This window comes from Octodon degus, unplaced genomic scaffold (genome assembly GCF_000260255.1).
Source record: "Octodon degus isolate 3935 unplaced genomic scaffold, OctDeg1.0 scaffold00224, whole genome shotgun sequence".
NCBI lineage: Eukaryota > Metazoa > Chordata > Mammalia > Rodentia > Octodontidae > Octodon > Octodon degus.
The window spans coordinates 3,334,720-3,349,834 of NW_004524800.1; the positions used below are offsets into that span (position 1 = coordinate 3,334,720).

At 34.8% G+C, this 15,115-nt stretch overlaps 1 pseudogene; it reads right to left on the reverse strand.

Moving 5' to 3' along the window:
• Nucleotides 1-6,638: 6,638 nt before the first annotated feature.
• LOC101567589 lies at nt 6,639-7,992 on the reverse strand (annotated as a pseudogene).
• Nucleotides 7,993-15,115: the final 7,123 nt, after the last annotated feature.

Below are 15,115 nucleotides of genomic sequence, written 5' to 3' on the forward strand. Positions count from 1 at the left end.
AAAAAAAGAAGACATACAAACTCTAAATAATCCAGTAATGGGAAACAAAGTTGAAAATGTAAACAAAAACCAACCAACAAAGATAAGCCCAAGTCCCCAATGGATTCACAGCACAATAATATAAGAAATTTAGAGAACATTTAATGCTAACTTTTCTCAAAATCTTTGATGAAATTGAAAGGGAAGCAATTCTCCCAAACTCATTCTTGGAGATAAGTATTACTCTGATTCCAAAACCAGAGAAAAATTAAACTGAAAAGGAGAACTAACGGCCAGTCACTAATGAATATAGATGCAAATATCCTCCAGAAAATACTAGCAAAGAGAATGCAGCAAATCATCAAGGAGATTATACAACATAATCAAGTGGAATTTATTCCAAGAATTCAGGGATGCTGCAGCATACACAAAGCCATAAATGTAATATACCACATCAATAGAACCAAGAACAAAAAACAATGATCATCTCAAAAGATGTGGGGAAAGCTTTTGACAAAGTCCAACACTCATCCATGACAAGAAATCTACAGAAAATCAGAATGGATGTTCTATATCTCAAAGGGCATCTACAAAAGACCAACAGCTAATATCATACTAAAAGGGCAAAACCTGAAAGCCTTCACTATAAAATCAAGAACAAGATAAGGATCTCCACTGTCTCCACTCCTATTCAATATAGTTCTGTTAAAAATTAGCCTGAGCAATTAGATAATAAACAGAAATAAAAAGAATTAGGAGTAGGAAAAAATAAATGATATTATCATTATTTACAGGTGACATGATACTTTACATAGAGGACCACAAAATCTAAGAGTCTTGTAGATTGAATCACCAAATTCGGTAATGTAGCAGGATAAGAAGTCGGCAATAAAAAACCAATAGCATTGTTGTAAAGAAACAACAAACACACTGAAAGAAAAATTAGGAAAACCACACTTCTACAATACCATCCAAAAAAATGAAACACTTAGGAATCAATCTCATAAATGATTTATGCAGTGAATGATTTATGCAGTGAAAATTATGATACTATAAAAAGGAGATGGACAAAATGGAAAGGTATTTTATGCTTCTAGGGTGAAAAAAACCAACATTGTGACAAATGACAATACTCCCAAAATCGTTATACAGATTTAATGTAATAATGATTAATATGCCATTACTATATCTCACAGAGCTAGAGAAAGTATTCCTGAAATTCATCTGGAACCAAAAGAGCCCCAGAATATCAAAAGCAATCCTGGGAAACAAAAGAAAGGCAAGGGGTGTAACAATCCCTGACCTGAAGTTATACTATAAAGCTACACTGATAAAATCAGCATGCTACTGGCATAGAGACAGACCTGAAAATCAATTTTCCCTATTAAGAAATGCATACAAAGCTACTAATACATTCCGCCAGGTTATCTTTAACAAAGGTGCCAAACTTTTTCATTGGAAGAAAGATATCCTCTTTAATAAATGGTACTAGAAAAACTGGCTTTCCCCATGCCAAAGTCTAAAATTAGACTCATGTCTATCACCATGCACTAAATTATGGAAAAAAAACGGATCAAAGATCTAAGTATTAAAATAGGAACACTAAATCTTCTGAGGAAAGTGCAGTTAGAAATCTTACAGACATCGGGGTAAGTAGAGACTTCATGAGCAAAATCCAAACTGCAAGGGTAATACTTAAAAGAGTCAGCCACCATTTTGGCCCTGGCCTTCCAAGGTCAATTAAGACTCAGGACATATAAGAACCTGTACTGTAACGTCATGTAACTCAGTAGTTTCACAAATTTTCTGATTAAGGAGATTATGGGGCCAAAGAGGAAAGTACTTTCTCGATGATGTAGAGTGTGCCTAAGGAGAGTCACATGGGGAGAAAATATTCTCTCAGGCTTTCACAGAGAGCACACTGGCTCAGCAATGGCCATGACTTACCCACATGGCTGACACTGACAAAGGTTCTACAATCTGAGGTACAGGATCTCAGGATAAATCCTGAGGGGATTTCACTGACCTTATCAGACACAAATGCTACAACTCTTGTTGCATAGCTCCTGTTTACCTTGGTCTTAACCATCCAGCAGAAAAATATAAAAACGAAGTATAAGAAGTAAAGCCATGCTGTTATGTTGAGCTGTAAGGGAATAAGGTCAACAACTTCTGACATTGTCAGAGAAGCTGAAGACCCAATACTATTTTGAACTACTGGACTCTTTTAGAATATTTTGCTGAATTAACACACCTATAATATTCAAATGACGGAACTTAACAAAAAAAGGCATACAGATGAATGTCCATTTTGTATCTGTGTATTCAAAATGGTTAGGATAGATATATAGTTGCATTCTCTTAATGAATAGAGGGATTTGTTCTAACAGTGTTTGTAAATAGAATATCATCTCTGCATCTTGTAGAGCAATTAACCACTAGGAAGAATGTATGCAATGTGTTAATTATTGAAACTGTCTTACCAATTTGGTTTGAAATGGTCTCATTGTTATTTGTTTCTCAATAAAATTATGGGAAAAGAAAGAATCAGCAACTGGAATCTCATCTTTTTGAAAAGTTTATGTGCTTCCAAGGAAATTTTCCATAGTACAAAGAAAACACAGAAACTGGGAAAATGTGATAGCCACTTGTCCCTCCCACAGAGGCCTTTTATCTACAACATATAAATAATTAAAAAGGCCAGGAAGATAACTAGGTGGAATAAGCACCTGACTTCAAGCACAAGGTCCCAAGTTTGATCCCTGGTACTGAAAAAATAAAAAAATGCAAAATTTTTAAAAATCACGCTGCAAAAATTTAAAAACTCAATACAAAAATGGACATCTGAGATGAATGTACATTTGTCAGATAAAGAAATACAATTAGCAAGTAAATATATGAAAAAATTCTCAACATCGTTACTCATTTGAAAAATACAAATTAAAACAACACTGAGGTAGCATCTCAACCCAGAAAGAATACCTAAGTTCAAGAAGTCAGTCAATAACAAATGCTAGAGGCTGTGGAGAAAAAGGAACCCTTCTAAACTGTTTCTAGACTGGCACAACCACTATGGAAATCAATGTGGTGATTCACTGAAAGACTGGAATTAGAAGTCCCATTCAACCCAGCTATTCACCTTCTGGATAATTTTCCAGAAGAACAGAAACCATGATACCATAGCAATATATGTGCACCCCTGTTTATAGAAGCACAATTTGTCATAGCTAAATCTTGTAAAATACCCAGATACCCATCAACTAAGGAATGGATAAAGATGTTGTACTTTTACACAATGGAGTATTATTTAGCTATAAAACAGGATAAAGTTGAGGCTTATTTTTTGGTAAATGGATGCAACTAGAGACTATCTTCTTAAGTGAAATAAATCAGACCTGCATGTGCAAACAATTATTGTCTCTTAGTGTGAGAACCTGAAAGAGAAAGTGGAATCTGTGTGCAATAGACACTGAGAAAAGGGAATGAACTTATTCAAAAGGAAAGAGTTAGTGAGTTGAGGAGAAGAACAGGAGATGATATGGGGGAAAGAGATACATCTATGTATGTAAGCAGGATGGTTTGGACAACTGTACTGTGGATTTCTGCTGGTCTATGAAAAGGAATAGATAATGCTTAATTTGTTTTGTCTCCATTTCTATATTGTCCTCTTTCTCATTTTCTTGTTTCATTTTTTCTTTCTTCTTCCAATTTTTCATGCATATATATGATAGTATGAATAACTACTTGCAAGACAACTCTATGCATTATAAAAAATACTGTGGAATTCATATTAGGTAAAATTCTGCATCACTTGTAATTTTTCTTTTTAACACTATTTTGTACTCTCTTTAAAGAATAAAAAATTAAAAAGAAAAGAAGGAAGAGCTTTTTCATATGCAGTAAGTTGGGACTACCAGAATACAGAGGAAAATAGGACAGATATATCTGATAACTTAAGGATTTCAACCTTATTTCCCTGAGCACTATTCACACCAAAAGAATCCTGAATAGCAATGTGCTCAAATGGAAGGAGTCAGACAGCTAGGTTCAAGCCTTTATTCTGACAGTTACTACTTGCCTGACCTTGCCTAACCTTGCCTGAAGTTGAGCATGTTGATCTATTTGAGATCATGTTTTCTCATTTCAAAACAGCAAAAAAATAACACTTTCTTCATGAACTTGTTATGAGCAAGTAGCTGGAATGACAAATATATTCATAACATATTACAAATCTCCAAATCTTTTAAACTCCTCAATTCTTCCATGGTCTAACATGCATCTATTCAAACTGAAGAGTTGACTCTATAGAGTGACTCTATGTAACAAAAGCACACCAAATCGATCCAGTTGCCATGTGTAGTTTAGTGTTAGTGGCCTTCATGGGGCTTAAAGACATTGGTGTGTCTTGACAGTCTTTCTAGGTCAGACTGAAAAGAATGTGTTTCATCTGAGTTGGTAGGCTCAAAAAAATTTATTTGGTTCGGTTTTCCTTGAATATATAAAAATGTCAGGTGTTCTGTGGTTTCTATTTATCAAATCAGAATATATGGCATAGCCTTCCTAGAAACTTCTCTTAGGTTCATGGATTTTGCTGTAATAAATCTAATTCTTGCCATATTTTAAATGACCTTACTAGCCAATATTCTCAAAGGTCATCATCTATGTGACAGAATTAGTATATTTGATCTCTTTAATTTTGTGTCATAACTTCAATTTTGTAAAGCTTTACTTTATTTTTCTTAAAAGATTTCCAGCTGTGGTTTTTCATACTAGCAACCCCAGCACTTACAAAGCCTGAGGCAAGAAGACCATAAGTTTTGAGTCTCACCTGGGCAATTTAGCAAGATCTTCTCTAAAAGATAAATAAATAGATAAATAGATAAAATTTGATTATGTAGCTCAGAGTTAGAGTGCCCCTGATTTTCATCTTCAGTACTGAAATAAAGTTTCTTTGTATGAAATATAGAAAATTTAAACAAAAACTTTTTTAAAGTAGAAACCCAAGTTTTGGGAAAGGAAGTAATTTTCCACTCAATGTCTCCTATATGGAAATATACACAATATCATAATAATCCCCCCAAAAGTTAATTTTCCAAATAATGTTTCTTATAACATTATAAAATATGAATAATATTTAAATATAATTTCTCAAAAATGGGAAAGTGTTTTAAAGGACTAAACACTCCCCTTAAGAAAACATTGGGTAATTTTATTACACGTATCCAACTCTTGTTATTACATGTATCAAAACAATAGATTATTCCAAGCTGGTTATAGTAGCACAAACCTTGAATCCCAGTACTCCTGGAGGCTGAAATAGAAGGAATAGGAGTACATGGCTAGCCTGGGCAACTTAATGACAGTGAGACACCTTGTCTCAAAATATAAACACAGTGCAAAGGCTCCAAGTTCATGAAAATCAGAAGCAGTATGCTATCTAAATTGCTACAAATAACTAAAAAGTACATAAATTGCTCTGCCTCACTTTTTGAAGTTGTCATAACACACCACTAATTGATGTTTCACATTTACTTAACACATATGAGAGAACTTTGCCTTAAAATGTAATAAAAATGTAACCTGAACATAGCATCATGCCCGATATATGAAAGACACTCAATAAATCATTTTCAAATGAAGGCACAAGAACACTGACAAATCAAACTAAATAATAATGAATGCAAAACTCAAAACAAAATACAAAAAGAATTTCAAAACATGATACAAAAACAGTGATAATGCCAGGTTTGCCTTTCCAAAAAATTCATAAATAGGTTAAAACTATATATTTTATATCAACAATCTACCATTTTACTTACATGCTATATATGTAGTAAGCTATTCATAAGTTAAAAAAGAAAAATATAATAAAATTTGAACATCTATTGCTAAATAAAATCAACTTCTAGTTGCCAATGCATATGCATATAATATCTGAATGTTCTAAAATTTATACTTGATTTTAAAACTTTTGGAGTATTACCATAGCAGTGAGAACCAAAGATAGATGAAAAGCATCACCAATATCATTAATTTCTTCCAGAAATTCTAAATTTTACAGTGAAATACAAAGTGATATATTTAAAAAAGTATATAAACAAGTTTTATTTATTATAAGTATTTCTGTTTGCCTGGATAGCCAACTAAATTTTTAGATAGCTGATATTAATTAAGATGGAAAGCTATGAAATAGTCAAAAATCTTCCTTATACAGGGAGCATGGTTCAAGTCCTGGCACCACATGCCACACCAGTCCCACCTCCAGGGTGGGCTGAGCTGGCCAGAGTCCAGGTGTAGTGTTGCACACCTATAATCCCAGAGCTGGGGAGGTTAAAAGCAGGAGGATCACCACGAGTCCAAGCTGCATAGGGAGACCCTGCAATGACCAAATACATTTTTAAAAATCTATCGTATGTATAAAAATTACTCAGAAGCTAATAAAATATATAACAATACTAAGATAAACAATACATTATTATTTTTTAACATTTAAACAGAATGTTTTATTGACTCTCAGTCAGCTGGGAGCAATTACTGCATTTATACTCTTAAGATATTTCACCTAATGATAAAAAAAAATTGTATCAGAGGCTTATGACGCATGTGCTCACCGCTTGGCTGGGACAGCGTCTGGCTCCTCTGCACTGAGAGCTTGAGCATCACAGGTCATTGGCAAATGGTGTATGCTCCAAGATTTCAATTTCTGCCATAGACTTCTGGCCAGAAACAAACTTCTCTGTGGCATTCACAACGTCGGCATCAGCCACTGAGTCAGTCTGCTGAAGGGCTGTGGACTGTGGCATGTAGGAGCCAGCGCCAGAGCCTGGGAGCCGACTTTGACCAGGAAGCCCTTGGAGGACTCCACCAACATCAGGTATGCAGCTTTCAGCTTGTTCTTGGCAGTCTGGACATTTGCAGGGGAAAGTTTCCCTTTTACTTGGTCACACACAGCCTTCATAACATCTCTGGCTGATGCTGCCTGTAAGACAGTGTAAATCCCAAAGAGCCCAGAGTTGGAGTAGCTGGCATTAAAGGCAGAAACATTAAATGGCTGTTGGGGTCCTTTAGCAACCACCTGGTAGAGGAAGCTGGTGGTCTTGCTGCCCCTCTTAACATGTGGCCCTGAGCCCAGGACATGCTGGAGCACACTGCATACATTTGCTTCTGCACTTCCCATGGCAGCACCTTCTGCTACAACAGCAGAGTGGACAAGGCTGTCTCCATTCTATTCTTGAATTTCACATCTGCGGTATTTGATCTTTGCACCAGATAAACCAAGTCCACCCCACATGTTGAGAAACTGCTCAGCAACTTGATTGAGAACAGAATGACTCAAGAACAGAATGACTCACACCAAGTCCATTCAAAACCATTCTTCCTCTGGTAAAATGGTTCTGCACAAAGTAGTGTAACTCCTCTGATGTCACTTTGCCAATCCTATATTCAGTACAATATAAGGAATTAGCCAAGGCATGCTGGTAAGCAGCAGAGTGCAAATTTTCAATGAAACGAGTTTGTGAGCTCTGAGAAGCCACAGCTTTGTCAATTCTTAGCTGAGGTTGAAGATCAGCTACTTCCCAATGACGGAAATCTGGTGCTGTGGTCACATTTAGCAGGAACTCCATTAAAATCTCAGACATCCCACAGGCATTCCACAGTGTATGCCATGCTCTCCCTTGTTGCAGTCATACTTAATTTACCAACTGCTTCAATTCCACATGTTTTCTTGAAAGATGAAGCACCTTTTGGAGTCAAGATGGACACAAGACACAGCACGTTAGAGGTTCCTAAGTTGGAATCCTCATATCGACTGTCAGCTTTAATGAACACACCAATTCCACATGCAGGAGCATGGTTTTCCAGAGAGTCAATCAAAAAACCATTTAGCAATTTGGCAAACTCAAGGTCCTGAGGATGTGGAGGAACTCCTGCCAGTGAAGCTGCAGCTTTAAATTTGGGGGCAACTTTGAGGGAATAAAATCTCAAAAGGAATCCTCTGGTTAGTAGCTTCATGACTCAAGCCTCTTCTGACAGTCAGTCACAGCTAATTTTTAAAAAAGCAATATGGTGGCTCCATAATACAATATTCTGAAGGAATGCTTTAAAAATTAAGTTATCAAGTGACTTAGGAAATATTTTATTGAATTGAGAAGTACATCATGCTCCTAAATGGAAAGACTCAACAGCAGATATTAGCCAATTCCTTTCCAAATTGTCTACAAATTGAAAGAAATCCTATTTAATTATTTCAGTAAGATTATTTATACATTTTCTGCAGAGTTATTATAAATGTTAATGTGGAAAATTAAATATGTGGGAATGATAAGTTTATTTTCCAAAGAGGATGAAAGAGATGCTCTGCTAGACAGAAACATGTTCTCATTCATTCATTTGGTCAGTCATTGTCTCATTTAATCATTAATGTAATGTCACTCAGAATAGAACAAACAGAAACGCAGGCTTTATATTAGAAAGAAAAAAATCTCCAGCATTTATTCTGAGTTGAGAAGACATTAGCCCTACCTCTTAAAGAATTTTGCTTCTCTTCCTCCATAAGCACTCCTACACATGGATAAAAATCATTAATTTAGCTTAGAAGACTTAAAAATCGTTATTTTAGCTCTGAAGCTTAAAATCATTAATTTAGCTTGCTTAGGTAAGTGTTGTGGCCAGGATTCAATCCCTGCCTCCACATGCTGTACTGGCCCCATGCACAGGCATGCTGAGCAAGTGATGGAGTCTGTGCACAGTGGTATCAGTGGTATTCACCTGTAATCCTAACACTAGGGAGGCTGTAAACAGGTGGATCACTATCACTCTGATCTGATAGTGAGACTCTGAACACCGTATAGACACTTCCCTAAAATACACGCCCCAGCACCTCAGAAAAAAAGCATGGGTAGAAATCCTACCCTCAGACAGTCTCAATCTCAAACAAAGAAAGATTAAAAGAAATAAAGATGACCACTATATACTAGTTAGGTAAAAATATAAGAGTAACAGATAACAGTCATAAATATATATTCACCAAACATGGGAGCACACAACTATATAAGACAAAACTTAATAGACATAAAAAATCTGATAACCAATACCACAATCTTAACAGGACTCCTTAACACCCCCTTTTCCCAAAAAGATAGGACAAGCAGACAAAAAATTAGCAAAAAAGGAGCACAACTAAACCAGAGCTTAAAACAAATGGACTTAGTGGACATATACACAGTGTTCCACCCAACCACAGCTGAATACACATTATTTAAGCTGCACATGTGACATTTTCTAAAACAGACCACGTACTAATCCACAGATGATGCTTAAGTATATGCAAGAAAGCAGAAATTATCCCAAGAGTATTATCTGACCACAGTGAAAAGAAACTGGAAATCAATTACAAAAGAAACCAGAAAAAAACCATAAATACATAGAAATGAAATAATACTCTACTCAACAACAAATGGGTTACAGATGAAATTAAACAAGAAATAGAACAATATTTGCAATTCAATGAAAATTCAAGCACAACTTATCAGAAAGTATGGGAAGCAATGAAAGCAGTTCTCAGAGGGAAATTTATAGCTGTGAACACACACATTACAAAAACCGAACGCGAACAAATAAACACCCTAATGCTACACCTCAAACGTTTAGAAAAGAAAGAGCAAACCAATCCAAAGCTCAATGATGAGAGGAAATTATAAAGATTAGAGCAGAAATTAATTAAATTGAGATGAAGAAAGCAGTTCAAAGAACTAATGAATCAAAACGCTACTTCTTTGAAAGATTAAATAAATTTGACGAGCACCTAGCTAATCCTTATCAAAAAGAGAAAAGAAAAAATTCAAATACAAGCAATAAGGAATGAAAGGTATGTAATTAGCACAGACCCAGTGGAAAATCAGATTATCAATAGCTACTTTGAGAATCTTTACTCTCAGAGAATAGAAGACGCAGAAGAAATGGAGAGGTTCCTTGAAAGGAACAAATTACCAAAACTGAAGAAAGAAGATATAACAACTTTCAATAACCCAATAACAGCCAATGAAATACAAAATGCAATTTTAAAAAAAATCTACTGACAAAGAAAGTTCAGGTACTGATTGATTCATAGTGGAATGCTACAAGAAATTTACAGTAGATATAATCTCTATACTCCTCAAACTCTTTAATGAAATTGAAAAGAAAGCAATCCTCCCAAAATCATTCCTGGAAGCCAGTATTATAGTGATACCAAAACCAGAGTAAGGAGCAACTAAAAAAGAGAACAACAGACCAAACTCCCTCATGAATATAGATGAAAAATTCCTAGCAAAGAGAATATAGTGAATCATCAAGAAGATCATGCACCATGACCAGGTAGAATTCATTCCAGGGATGCAAGGATGGTTTAATATGTGAAAATTTATAAATGTAATACACTCTATCAATACAGTCAAATTGAAAAAACACATGATCATCTCAATCAATGCAGAAAAGGTTTTTACCAAAGTCCAACACTCATTCATGTTCAAAGTCCTACAGAAAATTTGAATAGAAGGTCACTACTTCAATCTGAGAAAAAAGCCATCTATGACAACCCAACAGCTAACATAATTCTAAATGGGGAAAAACAGAAATCTTTTACTCTTAGATCTTGTAAAAGACAAGGATGTACTCTATCACCACTCCTATTCAACATAGTTCTGGAATCATTAGCTACAGCCATTAGACAAGAGAGAGAAATAAACGGAATAAGAATAGGTAAAGAAGAAATTAAACTATCATTATTTGCAGATGACATGATACTGAACTTGGAAAACCAAAAAGCTCCACCAAGAAACTACTAGAATTCATATACAAATTCAGCAGCATAGCATTTTGCAAAGTCAATATCCAAAAGTTAATAGCATTCCTCTACACAGATAACAAACACAGTGAGAAGGAAATTAGAGAAGCAATACCTTTTAAATAGCACCATGGTAAATGAAATTCTTAGGAATTAGCTTAAAAAAGTCAAAGATATATACAATGAAAATTTTAGTACTCTGAAAAAAAGAAATGGTAGAAGAGAAAATGGAAAGATATTCTCTGATCCTGGATAGTAAGAACCAACATTGTGAAGACTGCCATACTCTCAAAATTGTGATAAATATTTAATGCAATCCCTATCAAAATACCACCAACATGCCACACAGAGCTAGAGAAATCATTTGTAAAATTTATTTGGAACCAGAAAAGACCTAGAATAGCAAAGGCAATCCAGGGCAACAAAGGTAAGGCAGGACGCATCACAAATCCTGACTTGAAATTATACTACAGTGCTACTATGATAAAATCAGCATGTTATTGGCAACAAAATAGACATGAGGATCAATGGAATAAATTGATCAACAAACACACTCAGCCAACTTTTTTCTGACAAATGGACCAAACATGCTTACTGGAATAAAGATAGCTTCTTTAACAAGTGGGGCTGGAAAAATGGCCTCTCTACATGTTGAAAACTTAATCAGGATGCAGATCTATTGCAATGGACTAAATTAGAGGCAAAATGGATTAAAGATATAAGCAATAAAGCAGAAACAGTAAATCTCCTGGGATAGAAAGTAGGAGGAACTCTTGAAGATATAGCTGTAGGCAAACAGTTCATTAACAAAAATCAAGTGCACAGGAAATACTTGAAACAATTAATTACTGGGACCTCATCTTATTGAGAATTTTCTGCATGTCAAAAGAAATGACTAACAAAGTGAAAAGACAACCAACAAATTTTGAAAAATTCTTAACTAATAAGCACTCAGATAAAAGTATTCTCTCTAAAATTTATAGAGAACTAAAAAACATTAGGGTCCAAAAGTTTAAAGACCCAATCCAGAAATGTGCATCTAAGTTGAACACATACTTCTCAGACAAAGAAATTCTAGAAGCTAATAAATACAGGAAAAATGCTCCACATCACTAGCCATCCAAGAGATACAAATTTAAAAAAACATTGAAATATCATCTCGCCCCCTAAAGACTGGCTATCATAAAGAAATCAACCAACAACAAATGTTGGAAAGGCTGTGGGGAAAAAGGAATCCTTCTCCACTGTTGGTGGGTATGTACACTAGTGCAACCATTATGAAAATCACTTTGGAGACTCTTCAACAAACTAGGACTGGAAATCCCAGTCAAGCCAGCTATCTCCCTACTGGGAATTTCCCCAAAAGAACTGAAATTATCATATCATAGTGATTCAAACCCACTATCCCCCTACTGGGAATTTTCCCAGAAGAAGTGAAAACATCATATCATAGTGATATATGTGCACCTATGTTTATAGAAGCACAATTTCTGATATCCAAATCTTGGAAACAACCAAAATGCCCATCACCTGGAGAATGTATGCAAAATATATGGTATTTTTATACAATGGAGTATTACTCAGCTATAAAGAATGATAAACTTGAAGCATTTATATTTAAGTGGATGCCATTTGAAGATATACTCATACACGAAATAAACCAGATCCACATGTGTAAATATCGTGTAGTCTCCCTAATGTAAGAACTCAAAAGAAGAAATAAAAATGGAAAGGTATAACACAATTAAAAGGAAAGTGAGAACTTAAGGATTAGACAATGAAGATGGCAAGGAGAAAAGGTAGGAAACATGACAGGGGCAAAGCCATACACTTATGCACAAGATGGTTAAGGAAATGATCCTGGGACTCTTCAGCAGATTGTTGAAACCAGCAGTTATTTGGTAGGATTCTCACCCTGACTAATTATATATACTAATACCTGTGAACTAAGCAACTGTACTGAGAATAGCAATGTATAATATTAGGGACATGCTTGGAATGCCTCTCACTCTCGTCTTCTAAATGTGTACTGATTCTAATGTCATATCAAATACTGCTATACACTCTCTTAGGTAAATGTTTTATTTTTTTAAAAAGGTAATAAATTAAAACAAGAGAAAAGAAAAAATGTCATAGGATTGTTCTGATACAATGATGTGTATGGTCAGATTTCTAAATTTCTGTGTAAAAAGTTGTAATTGTTTTTTTTTATTTTTTCACATTCTATAGGGTTAAAAAGTTTAGCATATTAGCAATTGTTGGAAAATACATGTTCCATGTTATGTCTAAGGTGCTTGACATTCAGAGAGATAGTGATGTTAACCACAATTGCCTATGTTATAGGGCAGTAATATCATTAAGCTTCTCTTCTGGAGAGTTAACAACTTAAGTTTGCACACCAAAAATTAGACAAAAAGAAGGACTTCAAGGACCGCCTACATTTTGGTCCTAGCCCTTCAAGATCAGGGACCACTCAGGACATCAGAGAATCTGTACTGTAACAACCTGTAACTCAATGGTGTCCCAAATTTCCTGACCAAGGCGATTATGGGGCCACAGAGAAAGTTTTTGATGATGTAGAGTGTGCCCTAATTAGAGTCACCTAGAAAGAAAACATTCTCTCAGGCTTTCACAGAGAGCAAACTGTTCAAACAATGGCCATGACTCATCCAGATGGCTGACAATGACAAAAGATCTACAAACTGCTCTACAGGGTTCCAGAGTAAATCCTGAGGGGATTTCACTGACCTTGTCAGATACAAAAGTTACCTTTTTTTGTTTAATGGGTCTTGCTTCATCTTGGTCTTAACCATCCAGCAGAATACTATAAACACAAGGTATAAAAACTAAAGCCATATTAATATGCTGAGCTGTAAAAGGTTCAAGTCAACAACTTCTGACATTGCCAGTTCTGCTAATATCCCACTACTATTATGCACTCCTGGACTGTATTGGATTATTTTGCTGAATTCACACACTTACAATATTTGAATGGCAATGAAATACTCATCTCTGACAGAACTAACAAAGGGGGTGATATAAATGAAAGACCATTTTGTAGTGAATATATGTATATAATAGGATAGATGTACAGCTACTTTCTCTTAGTTGAATTAGAAGAACGATTTTTTACTAATAGTGTTTAGGTACAATATCATGTCTGCATCTCATACTGTGAATAACTATTATGAAGACAACAATATGCAATGAACTAATTATAATAACTATCCTACTAACCTGTTTTGAAACTGTCTCATTGCTATTTCTTTCTCAATAAAATTTATTAAAAATAAAATTAAAAATAAAAGCTAAAAAAGAGACACAAGACTATCATAAGTTCAATGAATAAAAAAATCTGTAATTGACTTTTAAGAAGGAAATAATCAGAGCAACAAATTTGATGATAATAACATGTAATTTAACAATGATTGCCAATTTCCTTTTCTGTTTTATTTATTTATTTATTTATTTATTTTTGTTCCGCATGCCTTCAGGGCAGGTTTGGCTAGCTTGTGTTGTGGGGATTGAACCACAACAACCTGAGCCTGACTGCTTTGTCGAAGCAACCACTTAAATAACTGAGCTAAGGGGCAGGCCCCCCTTTTCTTGTTTTCAAAGTCTGTATCATTTTCATTTTTATTTCTTTGTTTTTGTCTTTGTTCTTGTTTTTTGTTTTGGATTTTTTTTTATCTTTAAAATTAATTTTTTTTAAAGTCAAAAAAGGAGTAATTTTAAGAGAGGATGGGAGACTTGTTGATTGACACAAATGAAAATATCAAGGGTAGTTCTTTCCAGATGAAGGCAGAGCTTGATGTGAAAACCTCAGATAGTGTCAGAAAAGATAACTTTATGTCCGGATGTGGATTTATTCTAGTTTTTAGAAATTCTCCTTGTGATCATAAAATGGCCATATCGCCTCCAGATTCAAGTCACTTAAGCTTCTTATCATAGGCAAAAATAGTTTCTCTTTTTCCAGATTCTTGAGAATGATTTTAGTTAGGTTCATTATCAGTCACCGAACCCTCCTTTGAATTAGGAATATGATTGGCAGAAACTCCTATAATCATGAGTAAAAGTGAAAGGAAAGCGATTACACCTAGGGAAACTTGACATTATTTTTTAATAGAAAATAATGAAGTGATGAAGAAAGTGGAGCCCATACATGTGAGGAAATTTCATTAAGATTTTATAGCCAGTGACTGGGAAAGGGGAATCAGAATTTATTTTCATTGGACTCTAATGCTCACGTTTCTTTTACCACATCACAATGTCTTAATAAATGCCTTAACTAAGCCTATCAAGAACTGCAAA